Raw genomic sequence first — 18,267 nt, forward strand, 5'->3', positions numbered from 1 at the left:
TCACTAGGAAGCAAGCTTCTGCAGAGGATACCAGGCCCCCAGTTTCTTCACTTTCTCTGCTTCCTTTCCACTATGAACAGAGAATCCTCCATGACATGTCCCCATCATCATGGTGTTCTGTATCACCAAAGGCCCAGAAACGTGGAGCCAGGTGAGCATGGACTGGAGTCCCTGAAGTTGTGGGCTAACATAAATAACTCTCCTTTGAAACTGCTGACGTTAAGCCTTCTATCAGGATGCTGACTGAATTTCAGAAGGGACACTATCCTTCAATCACTCTCAACCATGCAAAGTCTCCATATCATGCTTTCTCTGTGTATGTCTCCATGAAGCACAGCTCATCATGAGTTAGCCAGTCTTTGCTTTGTAGACCAGGCTAACCTCATACTCACCGAGATCCACCTGCCTCTGCCTCCCAAGTGCTGGGATTAAAGGCAGGCACCACCATTGCTTGGCTGTGCTGGCTAGTTTTTTTTTTCCTCAATATGTGTTTTTATTTAAATTAAAAACATGCATGCTTCACATGTCAACCCCAGCTCCCTCTCCCACCCCTCCTCCCTTGTCCCTCCACCAGCCCCCCCCAGCCGCCAGCCCAGTCCCCACATCATTCCTCAGGGTGGGTGAGGCCCTCCTTGGGGGGATCTCGAGAGTCTGTCATTTCATCCAGGGCAGGACATAGGCCCTTCCGCATGTGTCCAGGCTGAGAGAGCATCCCTCCATGTGGAATGGGCTCCCTAAGTTCATTCGTATGCCATGGTGAACACTGATCTACTACCCAAGGCCCCAGAGATTTCTGAAGCCTCCTCACTGACACTGCATTTGTGGAGTCTGGATCAGTCCCCTGTTAGCCTCTCAGTCATCAGTCTGGGGTTCAAGAGCTCCCCCCTTTTCTGGTCAGCTGTGTTTGTGGGTTTCACCAGCACGGTCTTGACCCCTTTGCTCATCACTCCTCCATCTCTGTCACTGGGTTCCAGGGGGTCAGTTCAGTGTTTAGCTGTGGGTACTTGACACAGCTAAAGTCATCTAAGAGGAGAGAACCTCAATTGAGAAAATGTCTCCAAAAAGATTAGCCTGTAAGTGTAACAGGGAAATTTCTTCATTAGTGACTGATAAGGGAGGGCCCAGCCCATTGTGGTGGTGCTATCCCCGGGCTGGTGATTCTGCGCTGTATAAGAAAGCAGATTGAACAAGCCATGAGGAGCAAGCCAGTAAGCAGCACTCCTCCATGGCCTCTGCACCAGCTCCTGCTTCCAGGTTCCTACCCTGACTTCCTGCAACTGTGAACAGTGATGTGGAAGCATAAACCAACTTTCCTCCCCAAGTTGCTTTTGGTCATGGTGTTTTATCATAGCAATAATAACCCTAGTTAAGAAGGTGGTCATGGAAGTATGAAAACTGGAGAGGGGTGAGGGGCCCAGATGTACAAATGTACCAAAGGTCACTGAACATTATAACACCTATGGGTATATACTTTAAATCTTACCTCTAATAACCTTGTCTTCAAACTGAAAGATACTTGGCTATAAGGAAGCCATCATTTGAAACTTACACCTTTATGTGTGCAAGCCTTCATCACTTTAAGGACACGCTTGGTAGCATCCAGCTGATAGACTAGCAGGGAATCACAGAAGCCATGCTTTTGTTGTGGAAATCTCTGTGGATTACAAGCATGCCAATGTTCTGGACACAGGACGTTCATGCTTTTGAAATATGGGAAACCAGGGAAATATGTACAGAATAGATGATTTTCTATAGGCCAGAAAAATACATGTATGTTAGTTTTGCTATATGTAGTTGGTTGGTGTGGTGTTTAGTTGTTAGTTAGCTTGCTTGTTTCATGAGAATTTGAGGGGGGTATTTATTTGATTGAGACAGGGTCTCACTATGTAGGCCAGACTGACCTTGAAGTCATAAAGATATACCTGCCTCTACTTCCCCAGTGCTGGCATTAAGGCATGTGTCACCACACTTAGCACTGCTTGTGTTTGAAGGGGGAAGGGGGAGAGAAAGAAAGAGAAGAGAGAGAAGAGAAACAGGGGGAACATGGGAAGAGCCCAGTGTTAACACTGGGTGGTGGGATTTTTATTTCTCTTATCCCTATCATTTTAGTATTCAAAATTCTCTCTAATGAATATAAATAATGGAGATTCCACTATAAAATATGTGGGTATGAAGTAAATCCTCTATAAAACAAAGTTATGGGGCAAAACAATACTCTAGCTTGCTTTTCTGAAGCTGTGATAAACACCAGGACCAAATGCAACTTGGTGAGGAAGGGGAAACCAAGGCAGGAGCTCAAGACAAGGTCTTGAAGCAGAAACCATGGGGGAATTCTGTTACTGGCTTGCTCGGATACCTTTCCTATACAGCCCAGACCCACAAGCCCAGGGACGGCACCATACACAGTAGGCTCGGTCTTGCTATGTCAATTGTCCACCAAGAAAATGTCCCACAGAAATGACCACAGGCCAATCTGATCAGGGAAATTCTTCCCAGGTGACTCTAGGATTGTGTCAAGTTGGCAGTTGAAGCTAACAATGACAACCATTATAAATTGGGATCCCACATCAAAAGAAAAAGGAAATTAGCTAAATTGGAAACAATGGACTCATTGGCCATTTCAAAACATTTTGGTTTCTTTCTGCCTCTACTGTGAACACATGTTATCAGCATCATGAACAGGAGGTGTGGAGTCTCCTGAACCATTGACTCTACAATGGTAAGCAACACTTTCCCCTGTGTGTGTGTGTGTGTGTGTGTGTGTGTGTGTGTGTGTGTGTGTGCACTATTTTATTTACTATCCATTATGAAGATAAATTTAGTTCAAAACTTTGGGGCTGTAGTGATGACTCAGTGGGTTTTAAAGTGCTTACCACAAAAGCGTTAGAACCCGAGTTCTGATCCCCAGAACTCTCATAAATGCTGGGTGGGTGTGGTAGCCAACAGAGACGGGAATCCCCAGACAGGCTGACTAACAGAATCCCTGGACAAGCTGACTCACATGATTAGTCAGGTCAGAGAGCTCTGGGCTTGATTGAGATTCCTTGCCTCAATTAATGAGGTAGAGGAGGCATGTAAGATGATTCCTAGCAAGAACCTCAAACCTCCACATGCATGTGTGTGCTCTCTCTCTCTCTCTCTCTCTCTCTCTCTCTCTCTCTCTCTCTCTCTCTCACACACACACACACACACACACAAAATACATGAGAATGAAAAAAGAAAAAAATGTCATCACTCTTCATGGGCACTGTTCCATTTTTCTGGACTTGACAGGAAACAGGAAGATGAATGAGGTCTACACAACTAGCCATTTTCCTCAAGTGGCCGCACTGAATTGCACAGAGCATGGGACAAATAAAAGGTTGAGACACAGGGCACTCAGGTGATCAACAATGATGCCTTTTTGTTTTGTTTTTGAGACCGAGTTTCTCTGTGTAGCCCTCTATGTCCTGGAACTCCATCTGTAGACCAGGATGGCCTTAAACTCAGAGACCCACCTGCTTTCTGCCTCTCGAGTGTGGGAACTAAAGGCGTACTCCACCACCAACCATGATGATGATGCTTTTTAACAAGGGCTCATTGCCGCAAACCTTCCTGGCAGAAGTGATCTCTAGCCTCCCCAGCTTGCTAAACACAGTCCTTCAATGGTCAGCTCTGTATTGTAAGTGAGCTTTTCTGTAATGTTTACCCTGCATCTACCAGGAGCCTCCGTGTGCTGAGCCTTGTTTGCCCTTCCTCTAATCCTTAAGATACCCAGAGGCTGATTCAGGACTTAAAGGGAGGGAAAGGAGAGCACAGAATAGTGGCTAGACAGCCAGGCTCCTCAGCCTGTTCCCTTATCTGCTTCTCAGAGTCCCTAATTATGCAACCTGAGGCAAATGTCTTGATCTCTGAGCCCTGATTTCTTCATCCATGTGAAGGAGATCAGAGCAGCACAGAACCAGCAGTATCTGTGACCAAGACACTCTAGGAAGTACTTGCTAAACAGAAAGGCAATATAGGAATTGTTGTTTTATGTTTTCACCCCACTAAGTAAATATTTCAAGCAACTTTGCTTTTTTCTCTCTCTCGCTTTCTCTACAACATTTCACATTTTCCCCAAAAGAGCCAAAGTGTGATAATGGACCAGCAAAGGTGTTTTCTTGTTTTGCTTGCTTGTTTGTTTTGTTTTTGAGACAGGGTGCCACATAGTCCAGGCTGGCCTTGAACTTGCTTGGTAGCTGAGGCTGGCTCTGAACTAATCATCTCACCTCAGATTATTGAGTTCTGGGATTCTCAAGTATGTGCCAGCAAACATTTTTGATCCCCTACTCTGGATCCAACCCTGCCCTACTTGGGAAAGCAAAGCTGAACTGACGTGACCCTCCCTGGAGCTGTTTGCAGGTTAGTGCATGAGAGAAACACAAACACAATAACAGAACCAAGCTGGTAATTAGTAACAGCAATGGCCTAAAATGCTCTAAAGTCCCAGAAAACACCCTCTCCTCTCTCTCGAAATGTGGTTCCCATTATTATGTTTTTTGTGGTTTTTTTTTCACAAAGCAAAGAAGGAAATAAATATTCTTGGGAGTCTGAGGGTGCCAGACATGGAGATCACCTATAGTGGCAGACACTCCACTGCATGCTGATACCATGTGGAGAGATAGGTATCATTGCCTCCTTTGCTCCCAGGAAAAGAATACAGTCTACTCTCCATTTACACGGGAGGAAACTGTTCCTTGCTAGGAAGTCAGATAATTCCTCCTAGGTTATGCCACCCCAAACTGCCATAGCCAAGGCTCAAAGCCAAGGTCTTATTCTTCATATAGCATCATCCTGTCTCCCATATAATAGTCTACAAGCATGGACTTCAGTGCCCACAGTAACTGAGGCATTGTGCCCATTTTTTGCACATGGAGAAACTGATGCTCAAAACTTAAATGATTTGCTCAAGGTCAAAGAGTGGGTCAGCATCAGGACCAACCTACCTCTGAAGCTGTGGGCCCTGTCTAGATGTTACAGTCTCTCATTCCCTCCTACAAAGGTAACAGTGAGTGTTCACACCTGCCCACAGGAAAGTCATCTGGACTGTAAGGTAGGAAATGTGAATTCTAGACCTGACTCTGCCATTCACTACTATAATAGCCTTGGACAAAGAGTTCTCCCTCTTTGGGCCTAGGGCCACTCATCTGTCAAAGATAATTTGGGATTCACGCCTCCTGAGTACCCAAATGCATGATGCAGACACTAAATGTAGAGAAGAAATCTGCAGTGATGTCCCAAAAGTGTGGAGGTTGAAGACTACTTAGACAAGAAGCCCCTCAATAGTGTCAGCAATCTCTGCTGGGAGAAGCCAATGTCCGCTAACTACCTGGAGTGCTATGGATTGGCTAAAGTGTCACAAACAGTCCCTGTCTCCCACACAATGTGAAGAATGAACCAGAAAGGGAGCAGAGGGCAGAACCAGGCAGTGTGTGAGCATTGGAAGAGAGGATAAAGGAGGAGGGCTGGGAGAGCATAGGGAAGACTGAGGAATGCCTTCTATAAGAGGTGTCCCTCTGTTTGGGACTTTCTGAGGGTAATTAATAGACAAGTTACCCTGGAGCAGAGGGTTTACAAAATGAGCTGGAAAGCTAGAAGTTGTGTGGAGTGCATGGAATCAATGAATTAGAAGAGTTGTTTCTCTTCTTTTACAGGGAGATCTCAAAATGTTTCCATCTGGAGAATAAAATGGTCATAAGACTTTACAGAATTACCTGGAGGCAAGTATGGCAAAGTTGAAAGACAGGGAAGAATGGGCTTAGGAAACAAGATACTGTGGATGGCCTTGCCTTGATATCTCCAGGAAACCAGAGCACAGAGGAAGGAGGAAGGAGGAGTGTGAACCAGGGCACAGAAGAAGGAAGAAAGAGGAGTGTGAACCAGGGCACAGAGAAAGGAGGAAGGGGAGCATGGCCATGTGAAAACAAGAAGCACTTTGGAGTAGATGCCTCTGTGTAAAGGAAAATGCGATTGGTTATGAGGTGAGTTCAAGGAAATTTGTGGGGATTTTGTTGTTGCTGTTTTCTCCAGTACGCTAAAGACAGGAAAATGTCAGTAAGACAACTGAGAAAATGGCTCAGTTGGTGAAGTGATTGTCATATATTCTAATATGACCCCCAGCACCTGGGTAAAGTGATGTTAATGCATGCAAGCATGACCCCCAGCATCCATGTAAAGTGACTGCCATGCATGCAAGCATGACCCCCAGCACCTGGGTAAAGTGATGTTAATGCATGCAAGCATGACCCCCAGCATCCATGTAAAGTGATTGCCATGCATGCAAGCATGACCCTCAGCATCCATGTAAAGTGATTGTCATGCATGCAAGCATGACCCTCAGCATCCATGTAAAGTGATTGCCATGCATGCAAGCATGACCCCCAGCATCCATGTAAAGTGATTGCCATGCATGCAAGCATGACCCTCAGCATCCATGTAAAGTGATTGCCATGCATGCAAGCATGGCCCCCAGCATCCATGTAAAGTTCTGGCACAGAGTTGCACACCTGAAATCCCATTGCTGGAGAAGCAGAGCTGAAGAGATCCTTGGGGCCTACTGACCAGTCAGTCTAACCAAATGGATTAACTCTAGTTTTAGTGAGAAATCCTGTCTCAAAAAAACAAGGAGGAGGGGGCTGGAGAGGTAGGTCAGGGATTCAAAGCACTTGCTGCTTTTCCAGATGACACAAGTTCAGTTCCAGCACCCATGTCAGGCAGCTCACATCTGCCCTTAACTCCAGATCCAAGGGGATTCATTCAGTGCCCTCTTCTGTCCTCCAAAGTTACCCACAGCACACATCTAATATACACACATAGAGACACAACACATATGGCGTATACACAAAGAGATAGACAGCACACATGGACTATACACACAGGGACACTTAAACAAAATAAAAAAATTAATCTAAGAAAGGAAGTGGAGAGGCTAGATATTTGGCTTAGCAGTTAAGAGCACTGGCTGTTCTTTCAAAGACCCAAGAATCAATCCCCAGCAGCTCACAATCATTTGTGACTCCAGTTCCTAGGAATCCAATACTCTTCTCTGGTCTCCATAGGCACCAGGCATACCTGTGATGCACATGCATACATGCAGGTAAAATATTCACACATATAAAATAATATTACAAAAATAAGATAATGGTAGGAAACAATTAAGGAAGACACATTTATGCATGTACACCCCAAACACATCTGCATGCAGACACATGTAAGTAACATGTACATGCACACTCATATCCCTCCAAGTAAACCTCTCCCAGGCACCAAAAAAATAAAATAAATGAGGGTGAGAGAATGAAGATAGGCACTTTAGAAATAAAAACATTTGTTGGGTGGTGGCAGCACACACCTTTAATCCCAGTACCTGGGAGGAGAGGCAGGCAGATCTCTGTGAGTTCGAGGACAGCCTGGTCTACAAATTGAGTTCCAGGACAGCCAGGGCCACACAGAAAAACCCTGTCTCAATGAATGAATGAATGAATGAATGAATGAATGAATGGAAGGAAGGAATGAGAACAGTAGTCAAGCAAGACCTTACTATACATAGAGAACTCCCAAGAGAAGGCATTCAAGAGTTTGCCAAGTCTTTCCCTCCTGAACCTGGTATATATATGATGTGTTTTAGAAGCTTTAAGATTAGATGCTGAATTCCACATCCCTTCATGTCAATACAGCTTGTCCTCATCTCCTCCAGATAGGATATGAGATTATCTCTGGGAGAGAGATGGAGTAGGGAGAGACTTTGGATTGAATCTCTTAAAGTAGACTCTGAAACAAGGATATGGGGCAAGTGGTTGACTTGGGTATTAATCCAAGGAAGCACCAATAGGAAGCGGAGAAGGGAGACATTGCAGGGAAGCCAGTCAACACATGACATGATTTGAGCCAGGGACTGCATCCAGAGGAGACCCTTGAGAACCAGTAAGGCCATGTCTCTCAAATCTATGCTTCCAGAGAGGTAAAGGAGCTAGGGCATTTCTCTCTCAGCTCCCACCAGCCTCTGGTTCTTGTCTGGCTGTTGGCATCCTGTAGAACTCTTCAATGGACTGAAACCGTTGACTCAACAACAGGAGGAAAAAACACTGAGCAGTTGTGATTAGAGCATTGCTATAACCTGGAGATACTGTCTGGTAGGTGACCCTAACACAGTGGCCTTAGGTAAAAGTTGTGCACTAGTGTGATAATGCTGTCAGGGTAGCAGGCGTCCTAGTATGTTTGTTCATCGGGGACTGAGGTAGTCAGATGGGAGAGCCTGTGGCTGGAACTTGAAGTTGTGCTTGCAAAAGACAGTTTTTCTTAGATTGGGGAGTTGGTTTGGGAGATGCATTGATAAAAACTTTAGGGAGTGAGCCAAAGCCAGCTGCAGACCATAAACAATGCAACCTTGACACCGAAGCAATAAACGGATCACTGTCCTGGATGTTGCAAAAGATAGCATTTGGAGAAAAGTCTTTGGTTTCAATAATTTATCCCTAAGGAACTTGATTAGACATAGTGAAGATGAAGGTAGTCAATACTTTTAAATTTTATTGATTAATTTTAGGGAGTACATGGTGCATATATCAAAGGACAACTCACGGGAGTCGGTTCTTTGTTTCCACCATGAGGGTTCTGTGGTTCAAACTCAGGTCGGCTTGGCAGCAGGTGCCTTTATCCCCTGAGTTATCTCACCAGCCTCTACATGTTTGAGGACAAGTCTAAATAAAACCCAGCATCTGGAAAACTGACTACTTAGTTTTATCAAACTCAGAAACCCACAGCTTTCTCTGCCATGAGGACATCACAGGCAATAGGACTTTGACTCCCTGGTGCCCTACTCTTGCTTAGAGCAGAAAGAGTCTAGAGATAAGGCAGAGAGAAAATTGGATTACATGCCAGTCATGGTAAGAAATGGAATGTTTTAAAGAAAAGCCATCCAAGTTCCAATGATGAGACGTGCCAAGAGCCTGAAGGAAGAGCAGACAAATTCAGGACTGATAAGAAAGCAGTAGGCTAGGGACCTGGGACAGGAGTATGTCTTTGGCAACAGTAAGACATAGGATTCTACATGCCAAAGCTGGAGGAAAGGGTTTATTCAGAGAAACACAAAGGTCACCAGGATGTATCTGCATTTTCTCAAAAAACTATTAACATGTCAAACTGTGATTACAAAAGCCATGCAGGTGTAGCACTAAACACCGGCTGTCTCAACAACTTTGTTTATTATATAGGCTTTAAAAGAATGTGTGCCAGGGTCACCTGGCGGCCAAGACAGCAGTCTCAACCAACATGGCTGTGGTCAGGACAAACTGAGCCCCTGCAAGTCCTGCTGACTCAACCTCTACACTGAAGGTGGATGGGCTCAGTCTGGTTCTATGCTCTTCTTAGTCTCCTGCTATGACCCCTGTAAAATGTGTGGCGTGAATAACCCACCGAGTTCAAGATGATCCCAACTTTTTTTGGAACCTTTTTCAGTCTACATTTCAGCCAGAATGCTTAGAACGCATAGTCAGTACAGGGGGGGGGGGCACGGCGGGGGGGGCGGGGCTAGACTGACCGGAACTAGTGATAGAGGTGAAGAAGATAGCTGCAGACTAGAGCCCTACCTTTCAGGACGGTGCCTGACTAATGCAAGAGCTAATGCTGTGAGGAAGGCTCAGGGAGAGCAGGGGAAATAGATGAGAAGGCTTCAAGAGAAAGGTTCCTTATTCCAGACAACTGGTCTCAGTCAAGTTAATGAGGCTGTACCTAGGTGACAGACAGCCTTTGCGGTAAGTTGAAGTGTGGATGACTCCGAGCACATTTGGTACCTTACACAGGAGCATCAAACTTTACAATGTTTTCTGGAAGCAACCAAAGAAGGAAAAGGCCAAGCTAGGATCAGAAAGGCTGGGGTTGGGTTGGTGGAGTTAGGCACTGGGTGGAGGGAGAGAGAACAACTTTTAGGAGTTGGTTCTTTCCTTCCACCATATGAGTCCTGGGGTTTGAACTCAGGTAGTCAGGCTGGATGGCAAATGCCTCTACCTACTAAACCACCTCACTGACCCCCAAATTAAGCCTTGATGCCTCCTCTGAATAATTTGTTATAAAAAAAAATATAAGACTATACTAGAGTCCCCATCAGTTGTCAGCCTCCCCTCCCCCACCCACATACCCATCTATCCATCCCACCCCACAGGAACAAACAATCTCCGCTACACTACACATTGTTATGGTTTGAATGTAAAATGTTCTCACTGGCTCATGATGGTTTCCAACTAGAAGCTCTGTGTTGGAGCACTGCGTGACCTCTAGGCGGTGGAGTGTAGATGGAGAAAGCAGAGTAGGGAAGCACCGGCCTTGAGCGTGATAGCCCAGGCCCACATCTGCCCTCACTCTTTCTGCTTCCTGCTTTGTGCCGTGCGGGGAGCAGCTGCCTCTTGCTCCAGTCACACAGCAATGAGCTGCTTCTGCCACCACGCCTTCTCCGCCATGATGGTTCACACCCCAATGCATAAGCCAAAGCAAATCCACCCTCCCTTAGCTGCTTCTCACCAGGTGTGTGGCCACAAGCGACAAGAAAGGATAGTGTCTTTAGGGAGTTTGCAAGGAGAGTGTGTCATGTTCCATAGCTGTGACATTTTTCTAAGCTGCCCTTCTTAAGGACTAACTACGGTGTAACAGCAAAGAAGCTAAAAGGATGATGGGCCGACCGTGGTTAAGCTAGGCCATGAATGACTAAAAACAAGATGCCAGTGGCTTTGACGTCGTGACTTGACAGAAGTTAAATAGAATCTTGAAGTGCTCCAGTGTGATGAGAGGCAGGAGGACTCTCCTGTTGGTGGCAAATGTGCTCCCCACAACAGAAAATGTCGCTTTCCTTCCCACTAGCCACTAGTCAGTTGTGGGATTCTGGCCCTCCACAAGACCTCAGTCAGTTGAGTGACGACCCAATAAAAGAATAAAGAAGTGAAAGAATGACCAGATAAAGCCCCATCTCAGCCTGGGTTTTGCTGATAACGTAACAAGACAAAGGATAGAGTGGCCTGGATTATACACTATTGTGACTCTGTTTAACTTTGTGAAGACAGTTGTTTAGCTGCAATAAAGGGAGTGTGTTACTTGGTCATAAACAAATAAATGAGTGAAGAAACTTCTTGGCATTTGAAGTGATTTATAGTTGCGAAGCTATTACTCAGAGGAGCCTATAAAAACCTTGCCACACAGGCAGGACAAATCCGACCTTCTCCTTCTGATGAATAATGAAACCACAATTTAAATAACTGAAATCACTAGTTGCATTGCTCAGGGTGGTGGATTTAACCCAGCACTCTCCCTGACATGGGCTGCTCACCGCGTGGGGGAGGGGTGACTTCTACTCGCATTTCAACCTGGTCCCCCCTAAGCACATCTCTCAATTCACTCGCCTATGATTAACACTTGGTCTTTTTGTGTGTGTGTTGTGTTTTTAACTTGGTGCAAATTATGCAATCACATTATGAACCATATAACACAAATACATTTTCTCCCACAAACAGAAGCATCCATTTATCCCACCTCTTATAAACAGCAGACATCTATGCCTTCGTTCTTGCCCTTCTGGACACTGCCTCTTCCCCACCTCTGCCTTTCCCGGGTGTGTCTGCCGGGCTGTGTGGTTTCCCTGCCTTTGTGCCTCTCCTATCTCCCTTTTTGCTTTCCCCCAGGACCCCAGAATTGCATTCTTTGGAGTCTACCAGCTCTTTCTTTCCAGGGCTTTGTCCAGCTGTCCCCCACCCTATCCTAGCATCCCATCAGATAGCAAGCTGGCAGCTGTGGCTCCCACTGTGGGATTTAAGCAAGTTCTTAGGAGATCATCGGCACACACATTTTATGAGTCAGCCCTGCATCACCAAAGACTCTGGTTTTCATGGCTAGCCCATCCATTTCAGCTTTCTGGCTGTGACTTTCTTGTTTGTTTTGTTTTCTTTCTTTCTCATTTTTGTTGGTTTTTTGTTTTTTTGGAGGATGGTGGTGGTGGTGGTGGTGCCTGGTTCTCCAGGCAATTTTTCAAGCCTTATATGGTCTGCCATAGTTTTCACTCTGACATTGTGGCAAATCTCTCTAAACTTTCCTTTGCAAGCTTACTTGGTGGTCTGTTTGAGCTTCATCTCCCACTGGGTTAGCCTTCTGAATCCATTTGCTTTTACTGCAGGATAGATGCAGAAAGGAGTTTCAGAACACTTCCAGTTGGGGGATTCCTGACTTACAGGCCCTGTGGACCAGCATTGAGTTTGTGGGGAAGCTGTCACAGCCAGACTTTGTATAGGAGGTGCCAAGGATTTAGGCACTGGCCCATAGATTTCCATCCCCATTTTTATTGCAGACCATGCACTGGTCTAGCTGCTTCATTTTACAGACGGTTAAACAGATCCCATGGCAAGACACCTGAAAGGAGAACCAATATCTGGGGTTTTGTTCACTGTCCTGGGTCAAATCTGCGTGAATTTTCCTGATCGCCACCCCAGGCTTCCCCAAACACTTCCTGTCTCCTGCATAGTCTTGCTTTCCCATATGAATACACATTGGATACACACAGATGCCACACTGACTTCCACACTCAGGCCCAGCTGTGGAATTACAGGGTGCTGAACAAAGTGAAAAGTGGGGTCTAGCCATGGGTGCTCCCGTGAACGTGCTGCTGTCTGGGCCCATAGTGGAGAGGGGATTTTCCACAGAATTCCAACCTTGGTGCAGAAGCCCTGGGTCACAGGGTAGAGCATGAGTAAGAGGCCTTTGCTCAGTTGCCCACTGAACAAGCCATGGCACCACAAGTTGAGGAGGGACAGCCACACCTTGCCCTGTGTGAGACGTCTTGGGCCCTGTCTGTGCTTGCATCCATGTCTAGGGAGATTAGTAGCAGAACATGGTGCACTAACATGTTAGACAGAGAGCAGCTGGGGATGGGACAGGAGACCAGAGAGAGGTCAGGGGCCAGAATCTGAGACAAATATCCAGGAGCCATGCCTGGGAGGCGGTTGGAGCTAGACCACATCAAGCCTCCTACGAATGCCCATCTGCCTTGACTTACAGATGCAATCATGTATTAGGAGTCTCAAGATGAGCTGGGCATGGTGGCACATGCCTTTGATCCTAGCACTTGGGTGGCATAGGCAGGTGGATGTCTGTGAGTCTGAAGCCAGCCTGGTCTACATAACAAGTTACAGGCCTGCCAGGGCCTGAAAGAAAGAGAGAGAGAGAGAGAGAGAGAGAGAGAGAGAGGGAGGGAGGGAGGGAGGGAGGGAGGGAGGGAGGGAGGGAGGGAGGGAGGGAGGAAGACCAAGATGGCAGAGCATCAAACTCAAGCCCAGAGCTTCCAGATGTAGTCACGTGTCTATGCAGCCCCGGTGTATATAGTACTCAGGCCCAGCTCTGGGACTTGGAAGGTTCAGAGAAAATGAAAAGTGGGTTCAACTGTAAACTCTTTAAGGACAGTAGCCTTATTTCTCACAAATGACACTCTAAGTCCCACAGTTCAGTGTCGCATGAAGCTTATCCCTGCCGTATTCCTTCTCCTGGGGCCCCTTTGACGCCATCAGAGCAGCTGTTCTGTTCTTTAAGCCTCAGTCTATAGATGAGAAGGCAAGGCATTGTCCTGAAGCTGATACAGGCTGCTGTGGCTTGGTTTCTAAATTTGCTTATGGTGTCCAGTCATCTCTTCTCCAGGATTACAGCAGGTAACAGCACAGGTTCTGATATGGAGGCCTCAGCAAATGAAACGAGCCATGACCAGGCATATATCCGTCTCATATAAACATTCTCTTATCTGTGTGATTTTTATTAGCTTGTTTTAGTTTAGAGCATCGTTGATTGTTTCTACTTAAGCAAATTTAAATAAGAACCATTTTATTCTGATGGCATCAAAAAAGAGACCAAGATCACTCGCCTTATAGAAAATAATCATAAAAGCCCATGGGAAATGACAGCCGTGTGGAAATCTAACCAGATACAGGGCCTTCCCACAGCTCACCGCCTGTTCTCTCTCCTTGTTAAAGAAGCGAGTCAGCAAGCTCTTAACAATGAGCGCCCCCTCCCCCACTTTCTTTGATTTAATCTTCAAGGGGATAGTTCTGTCACATTCCATTCCATGTTGTTTAATGCCCTGCTGGTCCCTGTATCAGCTAATGTCATCTCTTGTACTCTGGTCTGCTTGTCTCACTTTGAGAAATACCAAACAGGAGGCTAAGAAGTGGGAGAGCCAAGATCTGTGTTCATGTACAAAGACTGCAAAAAATTTAAAGTCCAAACAAACCAATCGGGAATAGTATCTACAGACACAAGAGCTGAAAGAATGCGTACCAGTTGCTCCACAGTGATGGTCTCTGAGGAGAGAACTTACTGGGCGCTGTGACCAAAGGGACTTCATCAAATTAACAATGCCTTAGTTATTTAATTAAAGGTGCTCCACTCAAATGGGAATATTTTAGTACATATTTATTTGCTTAATAGTCTCCTTCATGCATTTAAAGTTTTTCTTAGGGTTTAATAAAAAAAAGAAATTAAAGAAAAAAATATTTGTTGGAGCAAAAGACTCATCACGTGCCAATCAACTGCACAAGCCCGCTTGAGTCGCTGCAACCACTGACACAGAGAGAGGACTTAGTGACAGAAATGACTTTGTTAGCATCAGATCAAGGCACCAGTGTGGTTGGAGCTCTCTGCAGCTTCTCCCCTTCCCTGACACAATGGCTGCCCTCTTCCTGTCCTCATGCTTCCCTTTGGTACGTCTGTGTCTTTAATTTCTCTTCTTACAGGGACCAATGATGCTGGAGTAGGATGTGCCGCAATGATTTCTTTTAATTCAGTTACTTCTCAAAGATTGAATTGGGGACCCACCCACAATTCAGCTCCTAACAGGGAAGGGCCTTAGCAGTTTCTTGTCTCCTTTCCTTACTGATTGTGATGCCTGTCCCTCTCTTTCCTACACCCCTGTAGTTTCTTGTTCTCCATCTTTGCTGCCTTCGACTCCTGTATCCTGCAAGCAGCCCACTGAGTCCTACCCTCGGCACTTCAGCTCAGCCTTCCCTGCTTGGACTAAATTCCTAGTTTCTAGGAATCTGCTTCGTCTCTGGTCTAATACCCAACGAACTGGTACTGGGGATTGCCTGCCCTAGGGTCCTTGCTAAGCTGCCATTGCTGGTGTCTTCTCTTAGGGTCCATTTCTGGTCTGCTCTTGTCTGGGGCACAGCTCCGTGGACTGAAAGGAGCTATGGGTTGAGTTCAGTTCCTTGTATCCATAGAACCCTCTCTCTGCTCCGGTTCTCTATAAAGCTTTGCAGGTTGCTTTCCATCTGTGTAGGTTAAGAAATACCCCAACTCTCAAATAGCCACGGCCTAGTCTCTGGACACCGCCAATGTAACTTCATTTGGAGTGGGTTCTTACAGATGGATTAAGGATTTTAAGATAAAGAGATTTCCCTGGTGGATTTTCAGTGCTATCAATTCCTTACAGCAGGGACACTGCAAGAGAGGACACACACAGAAGAATTAATACTATGATATTAGAGGCAAGTGGCTAAAAACCAAAGAGCATCAGCAGCTATCAGGATCTGAAACATAGGCTCACTAGTGGAGTCCTCCTCCCCAAATTCATATGTTGTAGGCCCAGGCTCAGTACCTCAGAATGTTACTATACCCAGAGACAAGACTTAAGAAGTGATTGAGTCAAAACAAGGAAGGAATGAGACTGATGTCCTAATATGGAGAAGAAGGGACACCCAGAGGAAAGCCATAAGAGGTCAGGGTGGTGAGAAGGCAGCTGTCTGCACACCAAGGAGGAAGGTCGCAGGGGAAGCTAGCCCTGAGACACTTTAGATTCCCCACTGTCAGTAATTTCTGCTGTTTAAGTTATCCTGCCTGTGATTCTTTGTTACAACAAACTTAACAAATGAGCATGCCCACCAAAGCCCTGATCTTGACTCAAGAATGCTGATCTCCAGAACATGAGAACTACGTTTCTGTTATTTCATGACACACAAGTGGTAGTACTCTGTTATGCAGGTTCATGAAACTACTGCAAGAGATGAAATCTAGCTAACAGGCTGGTTCCATGATCAAAGGAGTCACGAGTAGACCTGTTTGGTGGTGGGTGAGTACTCTGTACATTTTAGTGGCTTCTGAATTTCTTCTCTCTCTGTCTCTGTCTCTGTCTCTGTCTCTGTCTGTCTGTCTGTCTGTCTGTCTGTCTGTCTCTCTCTCTCTCTCTCTCTCTCTCTCTCTCTCTCTCTCTTTGTTTTTCAACACAGGGTCTCCCTGTAAAGCTTTGGAGCCTGTCCTGGAACTAACTCTTGTAGACCAGGCTGGGCTCGAACTCACAGAGATTCGCCTGCCTCTGCCTCTGGGACTAAAGGCGTGCGTCACACCTCCTAGCCTGAATTTCTTTCTTGTAGAGACTGTTTTATATTTCTTTCTTCAGCCCAAGTACAAGAGAAAAGAATACACTGGCTATAACTGTTTTTAGGGGCCGTTGTCTAGATTGCACTTTGTTGTTTATCTCCTGCCTTGATATTTCAGCTTCCTTTAATGAACCCCATTGATCAGGATTCCGTGAAGAGATAAATATCGCCTGCTCTAATACTTCTTCTTCAAATTTTATCTGTCCTAATACGTCTTAGCAGTGACATAGCTAGCAACATAGAGTATTCATTCTATACAAGGCTTTCTGCTAAATGCTATACCTAAATGTTTCACTTAATCTGTTGAGAGGACTTTTAGTATAGATAGTGTTGTTATTCCATTCTTAAAGATAAGGGAGTTGAGAGGGTTGGACAAATGTCTCAGTGGTTAAAAGAACTTGCTGTTTTTCCAGAGGGCCCAGGTTCAGTTCCCAGCACTCACAACTAACAGCTCACAACTGCCTGTAACTACAGTTCCAAGAGCCTTGCCATTTTCCCTATCCTACATGGGCACTCCATGCACATGGTGCACACATATTATACTCAGGTACATATCTATACACACTAGATAGATAGATGATGGATAGATGGATAGACAGACAGACAAACAGAGAAATTGAGGTATCCAGGGGGTGAAGACTTTGCTCAAGGAAGTGGCAGAGCTGGAAGATAAACTCAGGATATAAATGCCCAAGTCTGAACTTTTTTTTGGTTTTTTGAGATAGGGTATCTCTATAGCTTTTGGTAGGATTAAAGTCTTGTGCCATCACCATCAGGCCTGCTATCCAATTTTAAGAGGAAGTTCAGAGATTCATTTTATCCTAGGTTAACTTCTATTTTCCACTATGAGTTTGAGCAGCCCTGGGCAGATAAATGGATGAGTAAATGGGTGGATCCATGCATAAAAAGATGCATTGATAACGTCATAGATTTTATAGGCAGAGAGACAGAGGAATCCACAGTGGATGGATGGATGGATGGTGGGTAGATGGGTGGATGGATGGATGGATGGATGGATGGATGGATGGATGGATGGTGGGTGGGTGGATGACAGGACTTTTGCATCTCAAAGGGAAGCTAGGAGGATGTTCTTCAGGACTGTTTTGACCACGTTCTCTCCGTTTAACTGTCACAATTGCTTCTTGCACAGACCCACCTACCTAACACCCAGCTCACCTCCCTGTTCTTCATCTCTGTGATGCTAGAGCAGGCAAATGACTGTGTTGAAGCAACTGCCTTAACTTTTCTCATCCGTTCAGCAGTTAGCTTGTCTCCTCCGTCCATAAGCATGTAGGCAAACGCAACTGAACTCTCATAAGTCTAGTGAGAAAAGTGTAAGCAATGAAACTGATGGAATTGTGAGGGGTCATGGGCACACTAGGCAGTATTCTAGTGGACAGAAGAGGAAAACTAGGTCTAGGGTTGCTAAAAATACTTGCACCCATATCACAAGAAAAGATGGCATTGACACTTACTCTCACTTTCACAGTCTTCCAACACACCAAGTCAGTGAAAAAATACCCTAACCCAGAAGGGAGAAGCCAGGGCTTCAAACCTGCTTCAAATCTTAGCATTCATGGGATGGTAAGTTATGCAAATAATGTAGATAGAGCTTCTTGGTCTGTACAATGAGACTGACCTCATAGACCTGGATCCTAAGATTCCTGGGAGAAAAGACCTAATTCTAAAGCTACATACTGTAGAAACTGACATGAAGATGGATGTCACCCATCAAAATAGAGATATTAGCCAGACATAGTGGTACAGACCTGGAATCCCATTGTTGGAGATCCAGAGGCCAGACTGAGCTAAATGGTCAGTTCCAGAACAGCTTGGATTATACAGCAGGACT

Source organism: Mesocricetus auratus, unplaced genomic scaffold, assembly GCF_017639785.1.
Source record: "Mesocricetus auratus isolate SY011 unplaced genomic scaffold, BCM_Maur_2.0 Super-Scaffold_100010, whole genome shotgun sequence".
NCBI classification, from domain to species: domain Eukaryota; kingdom Metazoa; phylum Chordata; class Mammalia; order Rodentia; family Cricetidae; genus Mesocricetus; species Mesocricetus auratus.